This window comes from Balaenoptera borealis (genome assembly GCF_965194805.1).
Source record: "Balaenoptera borealis genome assembly, chromosome: 9".
Taxonomy (NCBI): domain Eukaryota; kingdom Metazoa; phylum Chordata; class Mammalia; order Artiodactyla; family Balaenopteridae; genus Balaenoptera; species Balaenoptera borealis.
This window is the reverse complement of record NC_138873.1, coordinates 25,323,988-25,335,990: the sequence shown is the minus strand read 5'-3', so window position 1 is coordinate 25,335,990 and position 12,003 is coordinate 25,323,988. Positions and strand designations below refer to the sequence as shown.

Here is a 12,003-nt window from a genome sequence, read left to right as displayed (position 1 = left end):
GAAGTTTTTACACATAAGTAAATTCACTATAACTTGTCTAACTAAAACAAATGAGAGAGTATGAATAATTTTTACTAAGCATAAATAGTGTATTAGCTATTATGTAAAACAGGTAAGGTCCCTACCAAATGGAAATGGCTAAAGGTACACAATTTTAGGGTCAATATATGAGGGTCCTATGTACATAACTTCCAATAATAAAATGAACAAATAGTACTGCGAAAGATAATTTTTTTAAAAGGTCAATTAGGATAGGATATAAGGAACATAAAATGTTTTATATTTATGAATAGAATATCCAACTTTCTAATGAATTGTTTTTAAGACGTTCACCTACAGGTTTCTTGTTGGAAACTGCATTTTCCCATGGGAGAACGTTTAGAGTTTCTAGTTAAGTCACAAAACCTATTGTATCAGTGTTCTTTGATAGGAAGCATCAGAAATACTCTGGAAATGAAGGGGAAAATTTATTGAACACCAGGGAGAGGCTCACAGAATCTAAGGATCCATGAAACTTCGGTCCTCACGAAGAACAAGAACCAAGGCGGCTCTCAGATCTAGGCTACTAATGGACAGCTCAGCCATCTTCCCTGGAAATCAGAATCTTGAATCACATGTTACAAAGACACAAAAGCAATGGCAAGCCCTCAAGTCTGTCTGTTCCAGCCTCCTAGATACCCAACAAGGCCCATTCAGGTCTTGAGAATTTTGAGGTTCTGAAGATTTTCTGAACTGACGTTGCAGCTGTGTTACTTACCAACCATATGACTTTGAACAAGTTATTTAACCATCACTATCTTCATCTGTAAACACAGGGATAAAACTGTACCTAGCTCCTAGAGTTTTTGAGAGGATTAAGTCATATAATGCATCAAAAATTATTAACCTAGAGTATGTATTAACATTGGCTATTATTATTTCCTATTTATAAACAGAAATATTATCAAAATGTTAAGTGTTCACAATAGTGGATATATGAAGTATTCTTCTCTCCTTTTACAAAGTTTCTCTAATGAGAGTGTTTTATTCTAATTGTAAAAAGAAACATTTTTTAATCTGAGTTGCAATAATCTAATGATTAGATTATGATTACAGTAGGATCACAGTAGGATCAGCTATTCAAATTAGATATTTTTATGATCAATAAACGTTTAGATGTCTTTAGTAGAGTTTAAGAACGACAGTGTGAAATTTTACCCATGGAAATTAACAAATATTTTTGCCTCCAAAGAAAAAGATAATACAGTTCTTTAACTGGAACTGTCTTAGTTCAACAGACTCAAATGAATTTCTTGTTCATTTGTATATCTCATTGTTTGGCTCTTTTTTCGCATCTTCATTATTCGTGATGGTTCTGTCTTGGTCTTGAACAAATAAACACCAGAATATTTAAAAATACTGAACTGTCTGTCCTGGCAAGAAATACATCCCAAATGACTGAAACCAAAATGTCACAAGATGTTTCTCTTCATTTTGTCATTTGATCTTAGATATGCTGCTCTCAAAACACAAGCTACAATAAGTAGCTATTTAGAGACAAGACAGCCCAAATCTATCATTTAAAAGAGGAAATAAGTGGTGAGGACATTGCATTCTTAAACTAGAACTTCTGAACTGAAAACTTTTTGTTTGCTTAAAATAATTCCACTTGACAAGGAATCAGTGAGAGAACAATCCCAATCAGTGGTGGCAGATATTGTAAGCTGGCTCCCTGACCACCCATTTCACCAGCTTTCCATCCAGCCTCCTCTACTAGGATGCAGGTTGTAAAGAGAGATACTTGCTTCCCTATACTCGGCCGATAGAAGTTGGGTGGCCCTGTGATCCAGTTCTGGTCAATGCAGTGTAAACAGAAGTCTCTGCCTGAGGTTTCTAAAAAAGTTTTTTTAAAGACTGGACTGGCAACTTCCTTTACACTTTGCCCTTCCTTTTTTTTTTTTTGGCTGTGTTGGGTCTTCGTTTCTGTGCGAGGGCTTTCTCTGGTTGCGGCGAGCGGGGGCCACTCTTCATCGCGGTGCGTGGGCCTCTCACTATCGCGGCCTCTCTTGTTGCGGAGCACAGGCTCCAGACGCGCAGGCTCAGCAGTTGTGGCTCACGGGCCCAGTTGCTCTGCGGCATGTGGGATCTTCCCAGACCAGGGCTGGAACCTGTGTCCCCTGCATTGGCAGGCAGATTCTCAACCACTGCGCCACCAGGGAAGCCCTGCCCTTCCTTCTTCCTCCTTCTTCCCACTTGTAACTAACATGATGCCTGAAGTGAAGCTATCTTTCAACCATGAAAATGAGAGCCACATGAAGGCACTGCTAAGGCACCATCCCCGCTCTGGAAGCTTGCCCCCAGATATCTCGTTGCTTGAGGCAAGTATATCTCTTACATGTTTAAGCCTCTCTTTCCTGCATTTTCAGCTGCTTGCAGGCAAACACATTTACACCTGATAAAAGCAATACACCAAGGAAAATAGATTACCCTCTGACAGTAGTAACTTATTTTTCCTGAGACTATAAAGGACCTAAGAAAGATGTTTTATCAAACTGCACTAGGAATGCCTAAAAAACTTGATTTACATGATGTGCAATGTGAATTTTGCATTCCTGAGCTTATTAGCAGAATCAACTAAGTGAAAAAAAAAAGTTAACATTTAAAAAATTTTCATTTTCATGGAGAATTAATATATAAAGAGAATATCAGTGAAATTATGGCATGTGAATATACAATACAATCAGTCTTTGCAGCTATAGTCTCCTAAAGAAATTAAAAACATTCTTCACTATTCAGTTGAAATATCACAACATAATTACATTACGTTTTTCATTCTGGGGCTGCGGTGGGGTAGGTGAAGTAAGTAAATTGGGGCAACTCTCAGAACCAGATAGAGTTACAAAATAGAGCTTGACCACTCCCTTCCCCAAGCCTCTACCCATGAGATGATGTGAATTTTGGAGACAGCTCTTGGTTATCTGTCTAATTTCTGTAATCAAAATGACATAATTAAACTGGAGAAAATTTCTGCTACCTAGCTTAGGTCAATCTCCTTAAAAGGAAAGAGACTTAGGAGCTATAGGCAAGGTATAGCTGCCATGAAAGTCTCAGGGTCCACCTGTAGGGTGAACACTCGAAGACCTCTGGAGACCTACCAGATTAGAGTTCTCATCCCCCTGGGATTAAGTTTGGGATTGGTCATCACATGTATAATTTAGAGCAGAGAGTTCCATTGGAGTCAGTCAGGGGCAACCTGGAGGGAAAAAATAAACAGAGGAAAAAAAGATCTTGCAAGTCCACCACCCACTCCCTACACCATCTCGCATTTGAGCCAGAACTGCTGTGCTTTAGGCACTTCTATTTAAGGGGATTTGGAGTAAGTTTTCATTTGCAGCAAGTTTATATTGCTTTAAAAAAAAACAATAATTGGGTTAAGATATATCCTAATGCCAGTTACAAATGCAAATATATTACTTGGGAGAGGTAACATTAATTCATCAGCATCCTCATACACATTAAAATTTAGCTGAGCTAGTGAATTAGAGCAGTGGAGGAGTCTGGAACTATTCATTTGATTCTCAGGTTGCTAATTCTTCAATTACATTAATTAAAAACTAGTTCAATCCATGAACCTATAGTCACATCCCAACAAGTGTTTCATCAATTAGTCACTTAATACTTTCACAAACGTGGGCAAGTTAACTTCTCTAGTCTGTTACAATGGAGCTACCACCTCACCAGGTATTATGAACATGTGTGAAGAACATAGAAGCACAGAAAACCTCTGATCTCAGGTATCCTGAGCACCTAGTCCTGTCAACTTCTGGAGAAACGGAATAATAATCAGATATTTTTCCAAATTCTGCCTTTAGCTCTGTTGAAGTCTTCTAGACCTCTCCCAACTCTTACTGCTATACTTAGAACAGCTATTTTAAGGAAAATATTTTTTTTATTCCCAAATCTAAGCCCTTAGCCAGTTTTTATTGCCATCCTGTCTCATCATCGCATAGGGACTCCAGAGAAATAGGACACAGCTCTTTCGAGGGAAATGCAGACTTGTTACTCCTCTGACTAGAGTTTCTGCCTGAGATTTATCTCGTACTCTGCGAGTTGGGCCAGACAAGATAGAAACCACAAATATGTCTTCCCCTTAGGCCCAGAGCAGAACCAGACCAGCTTTTCTCATAAGCGCGGAGCTCTTTGAGTGAAGTCACGGACCGGGAAGAAAGCAAACGCCCTTAAAGTTCTGCAGGGGGAGAGGGAAGATGACTCAGTACAGGAGAAAGAGTATGTGGTTGCCTTTGTTCCTCCAGAATGGCAGCCCCATCGTGTTCCTCCCATCTTTGATGTGTCCTTTAATGCCAGCCAGAGCCTGATATTAGACTGGGGGGTGAAGGACCTCTGGTCAACAAGCCCTTTTTTTAAAAAATTTTTTTATTTTATTTAGTTATTTATTTTTGGCTGTGTTGGGTCTTCGTTTCTGTGCGAGGGCTTCCTCTAGTTGCGGCAAGCGGGGGCCACTCTTCATCGCGGTGCGCGGGCCTCTCACCATCGCGGCCTCTCTTGTTGCGGAGAACAGGCTCCAGACGCGCAGGCTCAGTAGTTGTGGCTCACGGGCCTAGTTGCTCCGCGGCATGTGGGATCTTCCCAGACCAGGACTCGAACCCGTGTCCCCTGCATTGGCAGGCAGACTCTCAACCACTGCGCCACCAGGGAAGCCCAACAAGCCCTTTTAAGGCCAGCTCTAGTCTCAGCTCCCTGAGACCCACAGTCCAGGTTCATCCTTCCCTCCTCGGAAGTCTTATAATGCTTACTATTCTTACCCATAGCTCTCATTTGGCAGCTTTTATTTTTATGTAAACAGCTTTTCTCCTTCGGTAGATTATAAATTCTTTGAGGACAGGATGGAAAGATTAGTAGCAGATTGTAAAGACAACAAACACTAGATAAATGCTGATAATTGATAATCAAGGAAAGAATCCTTTAATTTGGGAAAAGTATTTGATGAAAGAGATACCTCCTGCCGGGATTAGAAGGAATTTGGAAGCCTTCTTCTAAATCAAGAAATGTCAAAACAGAATGTCTGGAGGCTTCACCAGAGTAGGAAAGTGAGTCTAGAAGCACAAGGAAAACAAGGCACCACCAGAAGAAGAAGTGGCTTTGGAGCTGAGGGGTAAGGCCAGCAGTGCAGACACAGCAGGGACAACCACAAGCAGAAATTCCAGCCAGGAGGAATCAACGTGTCAACTCAAGCCCAAGACTGGGGAGCGTCCAGTGGGTAGATTCACATTTGAACCATTCCTTGGGGCCTCTTATGTGGCACTGGGGAATACCCACTGCAAGACTCTGAACCACTGTGATTTGTCTATTGCAAAACATATGTACATACTTGTTTGTTTATCTCTAAATAAAACTTGGTTTTACTACACTGCAATTATTGAACTTGCAAACGGAGTTCATGCCAGTTTACTACACTATCAAATGGACAGTTTTCTCCGGTTTTAGCTCGTGCCAAAGAACATGATTTTGGAGTCAAAAAACCCTGACATTTAAACTTCTGAACCTAGTTTCCTCTTTTCTGAAACAAGAATATTTCTCATCTCAACAAGTCTTTGCTTCTAGCACCTTACCAGGCATATAGTAGACACTTCATGAATATTAGTTTCCTTCCTTTCTTTATGCCTTAAGTATATCTGGCAAGATGATTATAACTAGAGACATTAGCGCATGTTTAAGCTATAATAAATGTTTCCTGTAAGAAAGCAAAGGAAATAGCCTGAACTCTCAGAATCATTCGGAAAAAAAACCCAAGAAGGTATTTAATTACTTCGGTCTTGCTCTTTTCTTAAGTAGATGACCTATTATAAAAAGCAAACTGTCTTTCAATTAAGTTCATTTTGTTTTATGATGTGTTCAGTTTTCATAAAATCAACTCCAGGAATTAATTTACTTTCTTCCAAGAGGAAATAATCTTTCAAGGAGCACTTATTCTTTTTACTACCTTTCTCATGCATTATGATCCTTTTATATCATGCACAGTTTTAATTTTAAATGCTTTTTAAAAGCAATTTAAAATGGTATTTTCACTGGCTGATATTTATACACTTGAAAATTAGTAGATTTTGCCCTGTATTGGTACATATTTCTAAATATCCATTTAGATATTCTTCTAAGGACTCTTAGCACGTCAAAGGGGTATGTAAATAATTTTTAAAACAAACCTGAGAAAAACCACAACCAACAATTTGTACTAGTCCTGAAAAGAGCAAACACAAACTTATCACCTTTCTACATAGAACATTATAAACACCTTTTTGGTACAGTTAACAGATGGATGAAGTTGGAGGATATTAATTATATATACATTAAAAAAGAAAATGTCTATTCATGTACAAGTTACTACCTAGTGATCAGTAACAATCAGTAAGTAAGAAAGCAATGTACTTCAAGTAACAGATATTTATCAAGCACACCTTACATGCCCAGCACTATGGTAGGTCCTACAACCCTGGCTGTGAATAAGACCCCTTATTGTCTTACTAGTTACACTGTATATTTAAGGATACATCAAAAAAATAGAATCATATACTTTTTTTACTGCATTAAAACACAAAATTAAATCTTAATATATTTTAAAATATTAATTTTATCATAAAAATAAATCAACATAGAAGCCAGAAGGTTGAGCCAAAATGGAAACTCAGCTGTAACAGCTACTGGATTTATAGCCATTAAGCTATCTGGAAACTATTCTCTTCCTTTAAAATCCAAAATAGCTATAGAAAGCCCTCTCGCTCCCACAGGGCATATTAGCAACAGAAATTGAGATCAGAGGGTTGGAGGAGCAGAGACAGAGTTCATACAAAGTGAAGCCATATGTACTAGACTGGATTATTGTTCACAATTCTTCCCTCCATCCTTCAGCCATGTAAACCTACAGCACACTAGAGTGGATGGGTGTATTTCCTTACTTCACTGATGTTGCACCATGTAACTTGCTCTGGTCAATGGGATGTCAGTGAACATGACATGCACAAAGGACCTAAATGTCCTTGCCTTCTTTGACTCAGTCTTTAGCACTCTGTGACTGCCATGAAGAGGCCTGCACCAGCTAGCTGCTGCCCATCAGTACGGGCCCCAGAGTAAGATACGCAGGCAGTCCTACACTTGACCTAAAGCCAAGAGCCAAGACAAGCCAACCTGCAGCCTAAAGCAGAGCTACCCCTGCAAACCTGCAGGCCTGTGAGCAAAAATAGAAATGCTTCCTGTTATAAGCCACAGTGTTTCTGAGATCTTTGCAGGACTTTTGGAGCAATAATACACCATTCCTGGTTAAAACAAGTAGCACAAGTACAGATTATAGTATTCCAACTGAAAAGTAATACGAGGACTTCATGCAATTGTAGACAAAGAGGTTCTAACAAATTGTGCAATTAGTTTAAAACCCCTAACAGAAGTAATAGACCACACCAATGAAGGGAATCATGGGACACAAGTGGGAGTCAATGGAAGGTACAGAAAAAGGGCCACAAACAAATGAAGCAGGTCTAGACATCACAGGCTTGCTTAATTACCAACAGTTGGCATGTCCCAATGGCTGACACAATCACCACAGCTGAATTTGTTTCTTGTTAAAAACACAAAGCTTTATTTTCCATTCATGGTTGAAAAATATTTTCACAGATCAAAGACTTTGGCTTAAGTAATTTAATAAAATGAAAGTTTAATTTGATATCAATATAATTTGAAAGGCAAGCACAATGATGTTCTTCTTTGTCTTAGCAGAAGAGGAAACTAAAGAGGCTGACTTACTGTGTAAATTGTACATCTGTACCCAGACGAGACTGAATGCTGTCACAGCAGGCTCTGTGAATGAAAGTTTTGCAATAGTTCAAATAGAGAAAAGCAATGAAGAAATGATTCATTGCACAGCACACACCTTCTGTGTAGGACACAAAGGCACGCAAAACTCCAAACAACCCACAACATATTAGCCAATGCCATATTCACATTGGGAAGAGAAATTTAGTTTCAGTAAAACAACGTCTATAGCATTGTTGATTTGAACTTTTCTGGTTTGGTAATTAAGTTGGCATCTAGTTTAAAATTTTGTTTTTGTTTTGTAGTTCTAATAAATGTCAAGGTGAAAGATTTTGCCTCAGTTAGTATCCTGTTGTTGTGACAGAGAACCCAAACTCAAACTCACTTAAATAGGAAAGAAAAATTTATTTATTCATGTAGCCTTGGGGTTGTTTAGTGTCATGAGTAGCTTGATCCAGGGGCTCCAAAAATGTAATCAAAATTCAGTTTCTCTTAAGTTTCTTGGCTCAGCCTTCTGCTGTGTCAGCTTCATTCTTAAGATTCATGTGGTAGCCTCTGGCATCTCCAGGCTTACAGTCATGTCCTTATTGCTACAAGTTTCTGTGGAAAGAGAAAGTAGACCCCATACAACTGTAGTATTCACTCTGGTCGAACCAGTCACTATACCGAAGGCCATATCTCCTGTAGCACAACGTGAAGCAGACAGATAGTTTTCAATGAGAAGGGGAGGTGGGAAAAAGGTTCCCCAAATGACAGTAGGGTCCCATTAGCAAAACAAGGGGTGACTTTGGGTGGACAAAGAACCCAAAGTTCTATAGCAGGAGTTGGCAAACTATGTATGGCCCATGTGCCAAGTATGTCCCATTGCCTGCTTTTATATAGCCACTGGCAAAGAATGGTTTCTATATTTTTAAATAGTTGGAGGAAAAAAATCAAAAGAAGAATATTTCATGACGTGAAAATTATATGAGATTCAAATTTCGTTGTCCCCAAATATTGGGAGACACCACACTCATTCATTTTATGTACTGTCTACAGCTATCTTCATGCTACAATAGTCAGGATAGAAATGATATGGCCCACAAAGCCTAAAATATTTACTATCTTAGTCTTTAAGAAAAATTTTGCCAACTCTTGCTCTATAGGTTTATACCCATAGCTTTATTTTAATACATTGTAAGGTGGCATTATTGTTAAAATGACTGAAGTCAAGACTAGGGTTTTCAGCTGTATATGTCCTTTTAAAGTAGATCAGGCTCAAATTTGAGAACTTTAGTTTCATTTATAGGATACTGAATAGCAACAGCGTAATACCAATCGGGATTTCAGTTGAATAGAGGACATTGAAATGGACATTGCCCAGAAAATGAGGATTCTGATAATGACAAGTAAATTCTGAAATGCTCCTGTGACATCACCTCCAGACGTTTGTCTGATTGGACATAGGCAGTGCTGCGTGGGAGAGTTGAATCACATCAACTGAGACATTTTGTCCATCAGGGAAGAAGAGTACCGATGCTTGGCGGCCAAGCATTAAATTGTTTTAGACATGCCAGTTACATGTCTCCTGGGTCCAGTGTCATTTCAAAGGAAATCACCCTTTTCACAGCCCTACTGATGACCCTGCTCTAAACACTTCACCCAGGGGTGGCCAATCCATAGCCCAGCCAATGGCCTAGGACTATTAAAAGCCCTCAGAGATGAGCTGGGGTATTAGTTTCCTGTAATTGCCATAACAAATTACTACAAACTGGATGACTTAAAACAGAAATGTATTCTCTCACAATTCTAGAGGCCAGAAGTCTGAAATCAAGGTGTTGGCAGGGTTGGTTCCTTCTGGAGGCTCCAAGGGAGAACCCATTCCATGCCTCTCTCCTGGCTTCACATGGCTGACAATTCTTGGCATTCCTTTCGCTTTTGGCTACCCTCTAATCTCTGCCTCCATCTTCACATGGCCTTTACCCTCTCTGTGACTCTATTTCTTATCCTTCTTTGTCTCTCATAAGGACACTCATGATTGGATTTAGGGTTCACCTTATTCTAGGATGATCTCATCTTGATATCCATGCCTTAATTACATCTGCAAAAACCCTTATTCCAAATAAGGTCACATTCTGAGGTTCTGAGTGGACGTGAATTTGGGAGGACGCTATTCAGCCCACTACAGCTGGGTCAAATAAAATCAGGAATTTGAATATAGATGGGAGAATATAGATGAGGCAGCTAATATTGGAAGTTGAAGTTTCAACGATGTCCTAGAAGGAACCAAGGGCAAACCAAACTTATGAGCAAGCTGAAGGCACTAAAATTCAGAAATTATAGATACAGAAAAAGCTATGAGGAAGAGAAAGTGTATAAAATTGACTGTAAGGAAGCCAGGTGGTAGCAGAAAGAGACGCAAAAAGACAGCAAGAGAAGCAGAGATCAAGATTATTAGAGTCATATTAATACCAGGGCACTCATAACCCTGTGTGACCACACATAACTATCCCTGTACTGCCTTGGATATGTTCCAGATTCTGAAGATATCTACTGGTCTTAAGTTCCTTTGAGATTCTATCTCTCTTTTTGCCAATTATATTTTTATAATAATCACCATTACTAAACTTTGCCGAAATATGTCCCTTTTACTTATAACCTAAAGAGCTTAATATCTTGAGTATATTTAAGATAACTGCTGAGTAAAATTTATGTGGTACATGTTCACAGTGAGGTCCCAGTAACTCTAATTAATCTTTTTGCTTTATTTATAAAAAATTCCTGAGTTAAAGAACTCCAGGTAATTATAAAAGATATCTGAGTCAGATATACCCAGCTGATAATTGCAGTCAAAACATGATTGTCAGCAGTCATCATCGCATGTGGATTGGCCAACTTTTACTAGGTAAGCTGCAGTAACAACCCCCAAATCACAGTGGCTTAAACAATAAAAGATTATATCTCATTCACATTGCTTATCAGCCATGGGTTGATGGCAATGCTTCTTCTGCCACATGTTTCTTCTTTAACATTCTCATAGTAGAGGGAATACAGAGGGTTGGCAAAAAACACAATAATAATCAACACTTCTATTCAGACATAATGTAAGTCATATCTGCTCACATTGAATTTCAGGGAATTTGAACTTGGAATAGAGAACTTTCGGTTCAGTCTGGTTGCCATATTGAGTAGGGAACACATAAACACAAAAGACAGGGATGGTCATTTCCCACTCACCCAGCATTTGTGAATCAAACAAAGCTATACTGCCGGGAGCCGGAAATGAAGGAGATGTACAGAGAAAAGCAGATATGGAGAGAGTACCTAATGAGATTTCGAGTACCTGATTTCAGATACATTTGATACCAGCTGCATTGTTACTCTTGGGTCCCATAAACTATATCAACATATGCATTGGAAACCTTTTGTGTACATCTCCTTTTCTCACATCTGATTGAGATACAACTGATTTCACACAGGCTTCCACTCTATCTTTTACAGCATCTCACCTCGAAAGTGGACCACACACTCTTGATTCCTGTGCGGGGTTTCTCTGGACCAGTGGTATAGGACAATGTGGTAGCTCATTGGTACTGACACAACACACCCAGAAGCACAAACCAGCTGTTGGAGGAAATGCTTCTCATCTTCTCCCTTTGACAGAGGTCTGCAGAAGTTCTCGGCAGGAACAAACACCAATCAGTCTCCTAATAATGCAGCCCAGTGTTGCCTTCCTCTCCTTCCCTAGTTCAATTTCCTTGGTCCCTCCTTTCTGCTTCCTTGAATCACAGCCCAAATAAACTATTTGCATGTAACCCTAGACCCAGGCTCTGCTTTGGGAGAAACCCAGAATAAACAAGTTGATACCAGAAGTAGCCACAGAAAGAAAACCCTCAAGACAAAATTCTAGGGCTTCCTGGTGGCACAGTGGTTGACAATCTGCCTGCCAGTGCAGGGGACATGGGTTCGAGCCCTGGTCTGGGAAGATCTCACATGCCGCAGAGCAACTAAGCCCATGTGCCACAACTACTAAGCCTGCACTCTAGAGCCCACGAGCCACAACTACTGAAGCCCGCGTGCCTAAAGCCCGTGCTCCGCAACAACAGAAGCCACCGCAATGAGAAGCCCACGCACCGCAACAAAGAATAGCCCCCTCTCGCCACAACTAGAGAAAGCCCGCGCGCAGCAATGAAGACCCAATGCAGCCAAAAATAAATAAATAAA

The 12,003-nt window shown here is 39.7% G+C and overlaps 1 protein-coding gene and 1 long non-coding RNA gene across 2 annotated transcripts in view; one reads left to right on the top strand and one right to left on the bottom strand.

The window, feature by feature from the left end:
* NHSL1 (NHS like 1) overlaps window positions 1-12,003 on the bottom strand; it is a gene marked incomplete at its 5' end in the record, with an annotated part of 304,070 nt that overhangs the window by 263,479 nt on the left and 28,588 nt on the right. The gene's annotated exons all lie outside the window — the stretch shown is intronic.
* Window positions 1-12,003, top strand: part of LOC309635020 — a 51,291-nt gene extending 39,288 nt beyond the window's left edge. Inside the window, exon 3 of the long non-coding RNA XR_014248582.1 lies at window positions 1-12,003. This exon is cut by the window's left edge and continues 20,204 nt beyond it. This is a non-coding gene — a long non-coding RNA (uncharacterized lncRNA).